Consider the following 10666-nt stretch of genomic DNA (forward strand, 5'->3'; position numbering starts at 1 on the left):
TTTCCCCTGGATAACCTGTGGTAGAAGAGTGTGCCACCTTCACTGCTCACCAGCATGAGACACCAAACAATCATAAATAATAACAGCACTAAGTAGCCTTACACTCAAGTACCTCCATCTCAGCACCTGAGGACATCTACCTCAGTAGAGACTCTCACCAAGAGGTGCAATGAGTTTACTTGACAGATCACAAGGTCCTTTGGAGCTGCTATGTTTTATTGGGCAATACATACCAAGAACTTCACCCTGCAGACCAACAGCAATGTTATACTGGTCTCTGCCGCAACACTCAGAGCAGGTCTTTACTGCAGCATTGAAATAGTGAAGCAATTGGTGGCAGATGTGTGTGACAAAGTGACACAGGAGAGCACTGGCACACGGACCATACCCACAGCACAGGGCACCACAGCAGGGGGCTCCCATCAGGTCCCTGAGCAGAGCTGGGGACAAGAGAGTGGCTCAGGACAAGCCTCATGGTGACCAGAAATGCTTTCAAGAGGTCAACATTTTCTTTTCAGGTGCTTTGTTTGAAAACACATAGTACAAGTATGGTTGGGGATATCATGGTATGTTTAATGAAGATTTTCTTGTTCTCCTGAAGAATTTCCTTAGACACTGAAAGATGGCAAAGAACTGAGGTATTTATTACTTTCTGGCCTCAGAAGGTTCTAGAAAGCTCAAAAAAAGCAGCTGAGAGGCAACCAAGTACCATGAAGTACTGCTGAAAAAGAGAGACACCTTGTAGCTACCAGGGATCAGGCACAGCCCAGAGCTGGGGTCAGCAAGCGGAGGCTGCTGGGGTTTGCTGCCAGAGCCACAGGGAGGCTCAAGATCTTCCCTCTTTCCATAGGAATACAAGGAGATTTCTGCAGCGCCTGTGAGGGGCAGATGATGGGAATTTGTTATAAAATAAACACCTGTTTAAGATACATCCCTTCTAGGGCTTTGTGGGAAAGATACAAGTGAAAGGGTATGGAGTGGGGAGGTGTGAAGCAAAATGAAGGAGAAGGGTCTCAAGAAGCAAATATAACGTTCTAAAAAACTCAGAGGTCTTGTGGACAGCAGGAAGAATCAGGCAAATTGTGACCACACACCTTGGCAGAGTAGGAAGAGATAGATTTATGCAAGATCCAGATTTATGTAAGGTACAGCAGAACTGTCACTCTGCCAAGCACTGCTAACTCCCATCTCCACGAGGCTAATGCCACCATAACCCCTGACAGATGCTGCTATTGCTCAGGACAAGCTCTGCAGAAACAGGGGACATGTTGCTTCTGCAGGGTAGGGGGGAGATCAGAGGGACAGAGAGAGTATTAAACAGGCTGTGCTTGCAGCCTCTCCCCTGCCCTGGCTCCCAGCATCAGACAGGAACACAGGAGTCCTTGGCAAGTCTTGCAGAAGCATCCTCACATCTGCTTTGATGTCTTTGCTGCCAATTTTAACTTTCAGTGGACTAACAAGACAAACATTTTCCTCTTGCCCTCTTTGCTAAGCACAGTGCCATATTCACCTGATGCTTTAGGGCTTTACTTCAGCCTCCTCACTTGGCTCTGACAGGGAGGGGATGATGCTATACAAGCACCCCTGGGCCCATACTGAATGCGGGGCTACTGACACTGACACACTGGAAAGAGAAAATAGGAAGGAAAAAAAGACACAAGTGAGCAGTCTGCACATTTCAAAATGCTTTCCCGTGAAAATGGAAGGCTGAAAACAATTTGTCTCTAGACAGAAGGGAGATGGGACTAAAGGTTGTGTCCTGTGGAACAGCAGCTCCTGGCAGCACTGGGGCAGGATGTATCCAAGCCCTGCAGAGGGCAGAACACCCCTTGGGTTATGTGGTCTGCATCTGACTGCTGGGAGGTGAAGTGTCAGGAGAAGGTCCTTCCACCTCCACTCTGACACCTGATGGGACACAGAGGAGAGAACAGAGACCAGCACCTGAGCTATCCCAGTCAGAGAGCATGGAAACTGCCTATCCACAGCTCTGACTGGAAGATTCCACGGGGTTGCTGGCACAGCTGCCACGAGCAGACCATTACACTGGGTGATATTTCCACGGTGAAGGCAGGTTGCAAGGCGTAAGCAGGAATGCGACTTTGAGAGTTTGCCCCACACCCAGGGCTGCATGCACAAGGAGAACAGCCTTTCCCTTCTGCTTCCACCATTCATCTAGAGATGCCAAGTGAATGACAAAAATAGGCAAATAAAAATAAATGCTCTTCCCTGCCTGAACCTCTATTTATCACAATTTTCTGGGCACACAGAAAAGGACAGCATATGCAACTCAGGCAGGCTCACGCAGACGGCAGATTGGTGCTTGCACCCAAATAGGGGCCTCTGGCCTCTGCTTTCTGCATTCTGCCTCCTCTGCCTCTCTCTCCTCCTCCCCCACACTTGCCTTTTCCCCATGCAGAGATTTAACACGACACATCCCAGGCGTGTATTTCACAGGGTCTGGAGAAGGCTCACCACCTTGGAAATGCAAAGCTCCTCAGTTCTAGTGTTCCTGGGACAATGAAGCTTTGCTTTTCACAGATTGTGTTCTCCACCCCTCCCAGCTGCTTCCACCCACCCTACAAAGCTCCTTCCCATATCCCAGACTCCACCTTGGCTGCTGCCTGGGCAACAAGCACTGCACACTGCAGCTCCTCCCTACCTAAGTGTTCCTGCCCAGGTGAGCCAAGTGTAGTCTTACAGCAAGTTTTACCTCAATTCCACCAAGAGCCAGATTTCTGACACTCATCCTAGGTTCACAACATTTGTGGAAGCTTTTTTAAAAAAGCTGTCAGAGCAGATTGGCCCCCTCACCTCCCCACAGAGCTTTTTCTCCATTGGGAACCATCCCACATGGAAAACCAGCAGCTGAGCATGTAAAGATTGAGCTGCCTACGTGTGATTGCCTGAACAGCAATGCCATGAGGCCCAGGGTAAAACCAGCCAAGAAATCCTCCTCCAAGGCCCTGAGCCTCCCTGTGTTTCTTGCTCTTGCTTGTTTTCCTTTTCCCTAGGGGAACAGGAAGCACAAGGAATAAAGCACAATTCCTTTGGTACAGGGAGAGCACAAGTTTTATGGGCTCCCTGGACACCAGCTGTGGACACAGCTTGGCCCAGACAAACACAAACTACATTCAATGCAAGAGTGCAGCAGTGTTGGATACTCAGCATGCACCATGCTCAGCCAGGTACTCCATTTCCCATTTAGAAATTTTGATATACTCCCAGGAAAACCTTCCTTTCCCTGAAACTTCCCTTTCTCAGTCCTCACCACTTTTCTCCCTCTCTTGCAGGATATCTGATCCAGCCTCAATGACCAAACTGCATCTATTTCCTTTCTTGTCCTTCCTATGTCTTCTATGACAGCATTAAATCCTCCTGTCTGTATTGTCAGGGTTTCTTCTCCTATAGCTTGTTCCAGTGACAAGAGAAGATGCAGTGTTTTTCCTAAGGCAAACAAGAACAGCTTAGCTAGAAAGATACTACATTTTTCATGAAGGAAAAAGCCACCAAGGATATATTTGGTGATTTGTCTGGCTGTGACCACAGCCTCCACTGACCAACCCAAAGACCACAGACACCATGAAAGAGCAGAGCTGAACAACACGTGCAGGGAAGCCACATCCCATGGGATCCCAGGAGCTGGTTCAGACAGTTATTGTCCCACTTCAAGAACAGGATGTTGGGAAATTTGCTCTGTTTCCAGCACAGGTGCAGACATATGGATATGGAGGATCAGCCAAGGCAGCAGCACAACACACTCAGAGGAGATGCTCCACCTGCTGCACTTGGCACCCAGAGCTGGTGGCTCCTTTCCACCTTCTTATCTCATGGCACATCACTGCACTGCCTCTCTCCCTCTGCTGCCTCAGCCACACCAAAACTTGCTTGGCAGAAGCAGCAGTTTTGTCAACCATCCCCAAGTATCCAGGGAAGATTCAATCAGGAAGATGGCATAACCATAGGGAAAAATAAACCAACCAAAGAACCCCCAACCAAACAAAAAACCACAATAACACAATAAGTAGCTTGTACTAAAAAGAAGAATTTAGCTTGTACTAAAAGAAGAATTAAATAAAAAGTCTAAATATTGACAAAAGCAGGGAGAAGTGAGAACAGATCATAAAAGGAAGGATTTTCACAATTACTCTTACCAGCCTACCTTAAACATGTGGCTACTCCTTGTTAGAGGGACGTCTGGTCTTCACAATTACTGTGTTTGGGAGGCAATGATTCTGCTTTTTACAGTTTTCCAATGCCTAAGAGGGGAGAGAAAGAAAAAAGAACACATCTATATTTGTCAGGGAAGTTTATATCACAAAAGTTTGTGTCCCAGTTATTTTTAAAGTATGTAGGACAACGCACACAAAAAGTCTCAACCCTTATCTAGAACTTGCCATTAGCTGACAAGATCAGCACTTGCTAAGGATTAACAAGATGAATTATCCATGCAGTACATTATCATCATGCAAAAAAGGATTTCAATAGCACTCAATACATTTAAAATATAACCAGCAAATAATGATTGTGCTCAGGAAGTCATGGCAGGTAAACATAACTGTCATAAAATGGTGTGAGTTGTCCATTTAGTTTCAGTTCAGAGATACCAAAAAGCAAAGAAATCTAAGTTAAAACAGTCTATGAACTGATAGCAGTTCATGGCTTCTTGTGATGCTATTATCCTTTATCTGTACGTTAGCTGGAGAGATCATCCTGATCTGAAAATCCAGAATCTTCTCATGGATTCCCAACTTCTTCCCAGCACAAACTCAGAGCCTCCAGCTGATTCTTAAGAGCTGGGTTGAACCCATTACATAAAATGCTACTGAAATATCCCCAGTTTTAAAAAAAACTATTACTTTTGTCAGGCTGCAGCTGCTTTTCCAGACCAGCTAAAACCACATTACATGCAAGATCCACCTACTGTGGACAAATCATGGGTCAGAGGCTGCATGAACTGAAAATTAGTGTACCTATAGCCAGAGGGGACATTTGGCATTTGATGTATCATTTTCATTATGTTAAATATCAGTCCTCAAGCACAGGTTTAGCATCTACTTTTGCTGCTGAAAAGTCAACTTTTACATGAAGGTGCAGGTATTTTTAATATTAACAACATAAATAAAATAAAACCAAGAGAAGCAAAGGCATTCAGAAACTTTGGGAAACAAATTCCCTATGGTGAGCTCAGATATGGTCACTGGGTTAAATTCACTCCCTCTACATTTGCTATCTTCCCAAATTTCAGTTAAACTTAATAAAAAAATTAGGTCTCCATTGTTATTTCAACAGCTTGAGCAGCAGGGTTGAACTAGATAGTCTTCAGAGGCCCCTTCCAACCCCAGTCATTCTGTGATTCTGTCATTATCCTGAAGCAATAAAAAAAGGAGGCTTCAACAGCAGTTAAAATAAGCCTCCTCTATCAAATTTCACATATTTCAGACATCAGCATAGAAACAGGAATGTCTAGGAAACAAATCTCCCCCTAAAACACTGCAGCAAGTCAGTGCCAGCTTGATACCCCCTCTCCTCTGTGTCAGACTTCCCCAGCCCAGCCAACCTTCCACCTTCTCCCAGCATAGGGACAATTATAGGAAAAATAGCAAAAAGCCATACAAAAAGTTGTTACACAGACCAAAGCTCAAAACCACATCAACCATTTTCCAGTTATCCCATCACTGTGAGAAGCAAAAATCCCCCCAACACACCACAAACACTCAAAGCCCAAACCATGAACACAACCAGGAAACCACTCCACAAACTCCAAAACCCTATTTCCCAAACACCATCTTAAAACAAACAAACAAAAAAATAAGCCTGAAGTCAGAGGCAGGTTTACTTCTTGTCTCTGTTCTCCTCTAGTTTAGACTGCCTTTTCTTTTTTTTTAATTTTTTTTCCCCCTCTCAGACTTTTCAGCTGTCTCCCCAACTACAAATGCAACAAACCCCAACACCACCACCCTCTTCCTCTGGCGGCAGCTCAGGACCTCTCCTGGCTGTGAAATGTTTCCAGACACACAGGTCTGCCTGGGTGCTCCAGTGCACATCAAATACACATCCTGGCGCAGCCCAGCACCTCTTTTGGAAAGGAAGCTTTGGCTGGTGCCTCTGCCAAAGGAAAATGCAAGCGGCCAGATCAGCTCTGCAGTGTTGCACTTCTGGTCTTTGTAAGCCCAGGTGCTACCCTGAAAATAGCACTTTAAAGTCCTCTAACTCTGCCTTGGCCTCAGCTCCATAGCAAATCTCAGCTCTTACATTACACCAGGGGACTGACCAAACAGCTGATTTGCAAACCCATGTATTTGCTTCCACTTTATCATAAATACAGACAGTGGTGGGGAAAAAGAAACATTAACAAATTGAGAGGTTTCTGTGCTACTTGTCCCCTGCAGTGTGGACTCTTATAATGGAATCACTCTGTGATATTAAATTATACTTCAGTTTATTACTTCTGGATTGTGCAGGGGCACAGTGTGGCTTCCACACACCTATTTTAGCATGCTTGGACATCCTCAGATTAGAGGTGCTACATAAGGAAATGTAGTTATGGATGAAATACACTGCTGTGCAGTCGTATAGCCCAGGGTTCATAGGAAAATCCTTGAAAAGATAAAGCAGGCAAACAGCAACAATTTTTGCCTTCAGTTATGTTCATGAAAAAACCCACCCCCAGCCAACCAAAAAAAAAATATCATAAAGCAACACAAAAGACACAATTAAAGAGGGTGGAAATGAGAGTTTGAGGGAAAGCTCTCCTATTGGAACAAAAAAAAGTGAGAATTATCATTAATATGCGGCATACAGTAGACAATATTCCCTGATGCCATTGCTTAAACAATTAAGATTGAATTCTTTGTCACAGCTATGGGTTTGTCATTATTTAAGAAAAACACTCTGAGCACTCTCTTCCACACCTCATCTCCCTGCTTGCAGGACCAGGAAGGGAGCTGCAGCCAGGGCCCAGAGTGCTGGGCTGGTGCTGGAAATGGCAAGTTTCTGAGTAGGGAATTAGTGCATGAAATGAGCAGGATAAAAAAATCATATACTGTTCTGCCTTTGCTCCAAAACAGGTTGGTTGATTGACAGCAAACCCTATATAATAGTTCCTTCCAGGCAGATGGCAAGATCATAATTTGCTCTTCAGTCACAATTTCCTAATGCCTCTCACAACCCAACCCATCTCCACGATCTACCAATAAAGAGGGGCCTGGGTTGCTTTATATGTGTTTTACAAGGCTCACATCAAAGCTTAGGGATTAATATTGTGACTAGTTATCGTATTCCATTTTGTAAAAATTTGCCTCGAATTTGCCTCCAACATCTCCTGGCTGATCGTGGGCAGATAATAGCTGCAGAAATCCACACAAAAGCAGCTCGTGAATGCCTGAGCCACCCCTGACAGACAATACTCTTCAGAACGCTTGCGTAGGTGTTGAAAATCTTGCCATACATCTCGAGCTCTCTCAGCACATATTGTTTTTAGGCTGCCATCTGCTAATGCACAGTCCCACCCTAAGAGAGATGCAGGAATGAATGCTCCAGTCTCCAGGCTGTTCTGCTTTCAGATTTTTATTTCTCCCAATTCCCAAAACTCAGACACTGTCTTTCTTAACCCTGAGTGTAGCTTCAAAGTTCAACAGACCTGCTCACACCACTGCTAATTTTCAGTGATAAAGAGCATTTATTGAGCACTGCTCAGGCACTGCTTTAATGAACCAAAGGTATGCTTCAGACAATGTGTCCCTGGAAGCAGATTCGTTTGTCTCCGTATCAGCTGCACATAGATGCTGGAACAATCAGGAACCCTGGAAGCACTCGCTTCCCATGCATGTGTGTTAAATGGTTGTTATTAAGTTGGTGGCAAAGGAAGAAGACATAATATAGGTAACATCTTGAACAAAGCAAGCCGTGCCCATCACGGTGCAGAATGTCGGGATCAAATTATCCCAGTAAATAAGGAATGATAACATTACACTTGATCGATTTTCTTCTTCACTGAAATTGTCAGCAGTATTCTGTTTCTTACTGCTGATTCTGCTTCACTACCAAACATATTAGCAAAATTTATAAGATGATATTTAATTTTTTTTCTTGTTAGAAAACAAATTTATAATAGCTAATTTACATTAAGTTTCCTATGCAGAATCCATCACTAAACTACATTGGAAGCTACAGATTTAATGCTAGGAAACTGAAGAGTATATTATCACTTGCCAACTGAAATTTATCTGGTTTAATTCTTTTTTTATATTCCTCTTCTCCCACACATCCCTTTTACTACCCCCACCTTCTTCTCAGGTTTTCAAATATTTTGTTGTCATTTAGTCCTGAATAAAATCCAGGAATCCACTGCAGGCTCTGTACATCAAATTGTTGTTCATGTCACACCCTGACTTCTGTGCACCAAGCAGGGGAAGTCAGAATAAAGGATCATACACAATACATTAGAATTCTTTCTTGTATTTCTTGCAAAAAAAAAGGTGAATAAAAGAGGACCAAGAAAACAAAATAGAGATGGGAAATTGAAAATGTGAAGGGCTGTATGTGTAAGGAGATACAACTGGTAGTTTTGCTTTCTTTCCCAGTTTGTACAGGAATCCTCTCTCTCATTCCCTAAATTGTACAAAAATGGTTTGATAGACTGAAGTTATGTTTTCCTTGATTTCAGTAATCAAGGTAAGTCAGAACAATCTTTTCCATTGAAAACAGAATTTTTACATCTAAGCAACAGTAGTAGTTTTTGTTTCATCTACCTCTGCTCCAGCAGAAGATTGCAATTGCCTTTTTGCAAGCTTTTAGTTGCTAGAGATACAAACACTCTCTTCAGAGTATGGCAGATGAATTCTCCTGCAATGAAATAGGATACCTTTCAGAGAGCTTAAAAGCAACTAATAGATTTTCAGGAAAATGCTGAAAGTTGGCTTAATGTTGCATAAATAAAGATATCTATGCAACCTGGAATGCAACTCTACCGCAAGCAGAAGGCTAGGCCCTACTTATGATACCAAATCCTTCTTTTGCCAGTTTGCACAGATCTTTAATGGACATGAGGTTATTTGCTGCCCTTTTGAACCTCCCCTGATACAGTAATCATTGTTGAATTTTAAATATGAATCATTTTCCAGGCAATATCAAGTTGGCTCCTCCTTCCATTTTCCCACAGGGGGCTGAAAGATGTTAAACTGTTCTCCTCACAATTAAATTCATGAAACACTTAAATTCTATGGCAGTCAGACACCAAGGAACAGGAAAATCGTTTCATCTCATAATGTTTTAGAGCCCCTAGGCAAATGTAAACACTGTATGTGATAGAGGAAGGATTTATTGCTTCTGCTGAACAGAGAATCTGCAGATTTATTTGTATATCCAGTAGATTTTTGAGGGTAATTTATTTATTACAGAATTTTGGTAAAATGTTTATATAGGAAGTTTGAACACACCAGACTCATTTGTGTGGAGATGAATTTTAAACAAAAAGATACAGAACCAAATCAATCTGTATTGAACACTGGACTGTAACAATGAATCATTGCTGCACTCACTCCCCTGCCAGAGCATAAAAGGGTTTGAGGTCTCACATATCCCAGGTTCTGGAGGCCAAGAGACATTTGATAGGTGACCACTGCAAGTGGTGCTGGAGACACCTTAAACTTAGGCAGGGAAGTATCTAAGTTGCTATTATAGTCTTGTAAATATTTTACCCAAGAATAGTTTAATTAATTTTGCTGAGAAAAACATCAATAAACTCTGCTCCCAAATGTTGTTTTAACCATTCATTTTTATATATCTCAGAATGCCAAAGGTCACCAGTCTGAGTCAGTACCTCACTGTTAGGATATCAAATTCATAGAAACACTGGTAAAAATAGGACTTTATGTCATGCCACTTACTTTTACAGTAAGCACTTGAGTCTACTGGAGCCTCCTCTGCCTCAGCAGTATTAGGCAGCCTTGGGAACTGCTTGGGAAACTAAAGGAGGATGATTCCAGTTTCATGGCAGAGGTTGAGACACTTCCAACACCAGTCAGCAGCAGATTGTGCTTGTAGGAACGGCCACCCACACATGTCTGTGTCTCTGTGGATATCCCAGCTCCAGCCATGGTCAGTCATCCTGATCCTGCCCAACACGCTGACTCTCACTGAAATATTGGACAGCTCCATCCACTCATGGATGATGATGAGCTGTCTGAGCTCTGACTACAGCCTGTGGCCATGCCCCAGCACAGCTAAAGAAGATCACAGAGAGCCTGAACCTGATCATCACCTTCTCTGACAGCTCATCACACGTCTCTGCTGAAAGGTGCCTGTGTAGTATCAAGGAATTAAAAATCCTTTTTGTTCTCTTCTTACTCTCCGTGCTTATTTAGTAGAACCAAGAGGAGACAGGAGACTTCTTTAAACAAAAGCATAATTTCTGAATTCCTCTTCAAAGATGCCACAGAAATCACTCTGGAATACCTGTCAAGCTGGCATTCCCCACAGAGTGCTTTAGCTCTTTGCTCTGGCTAACTTGAAGCGAGAACTTGAACCATATCTCAGATAACTGCTGTAGAGAATCAATTTTCAATTTCCTGCTGAGCTTCAGATATATATTTAAATACTCAGTACTTCTGGCATCTGGAAAGAAACCAACAATAAAATCAAATGGTCAAGCTACTCATCCGATAAG

The sequence above is a fragment of the Corvus moneduloides genome, chromosome 11 (genome assembly GCF_009650955.1).
Source record: "Corvus moneduloides isolate bCorMon1 chromosome 11, bCorMon1.pri, whole genome shotgun sequence".
In the NCBI taxonomy this organism is placed as follows: domain Eukaryota; kingdom Metazoa; phylum Chordata; class Aves; order Passeriformes; family Corvidae; genus Corvus; species Corvus moneduloides.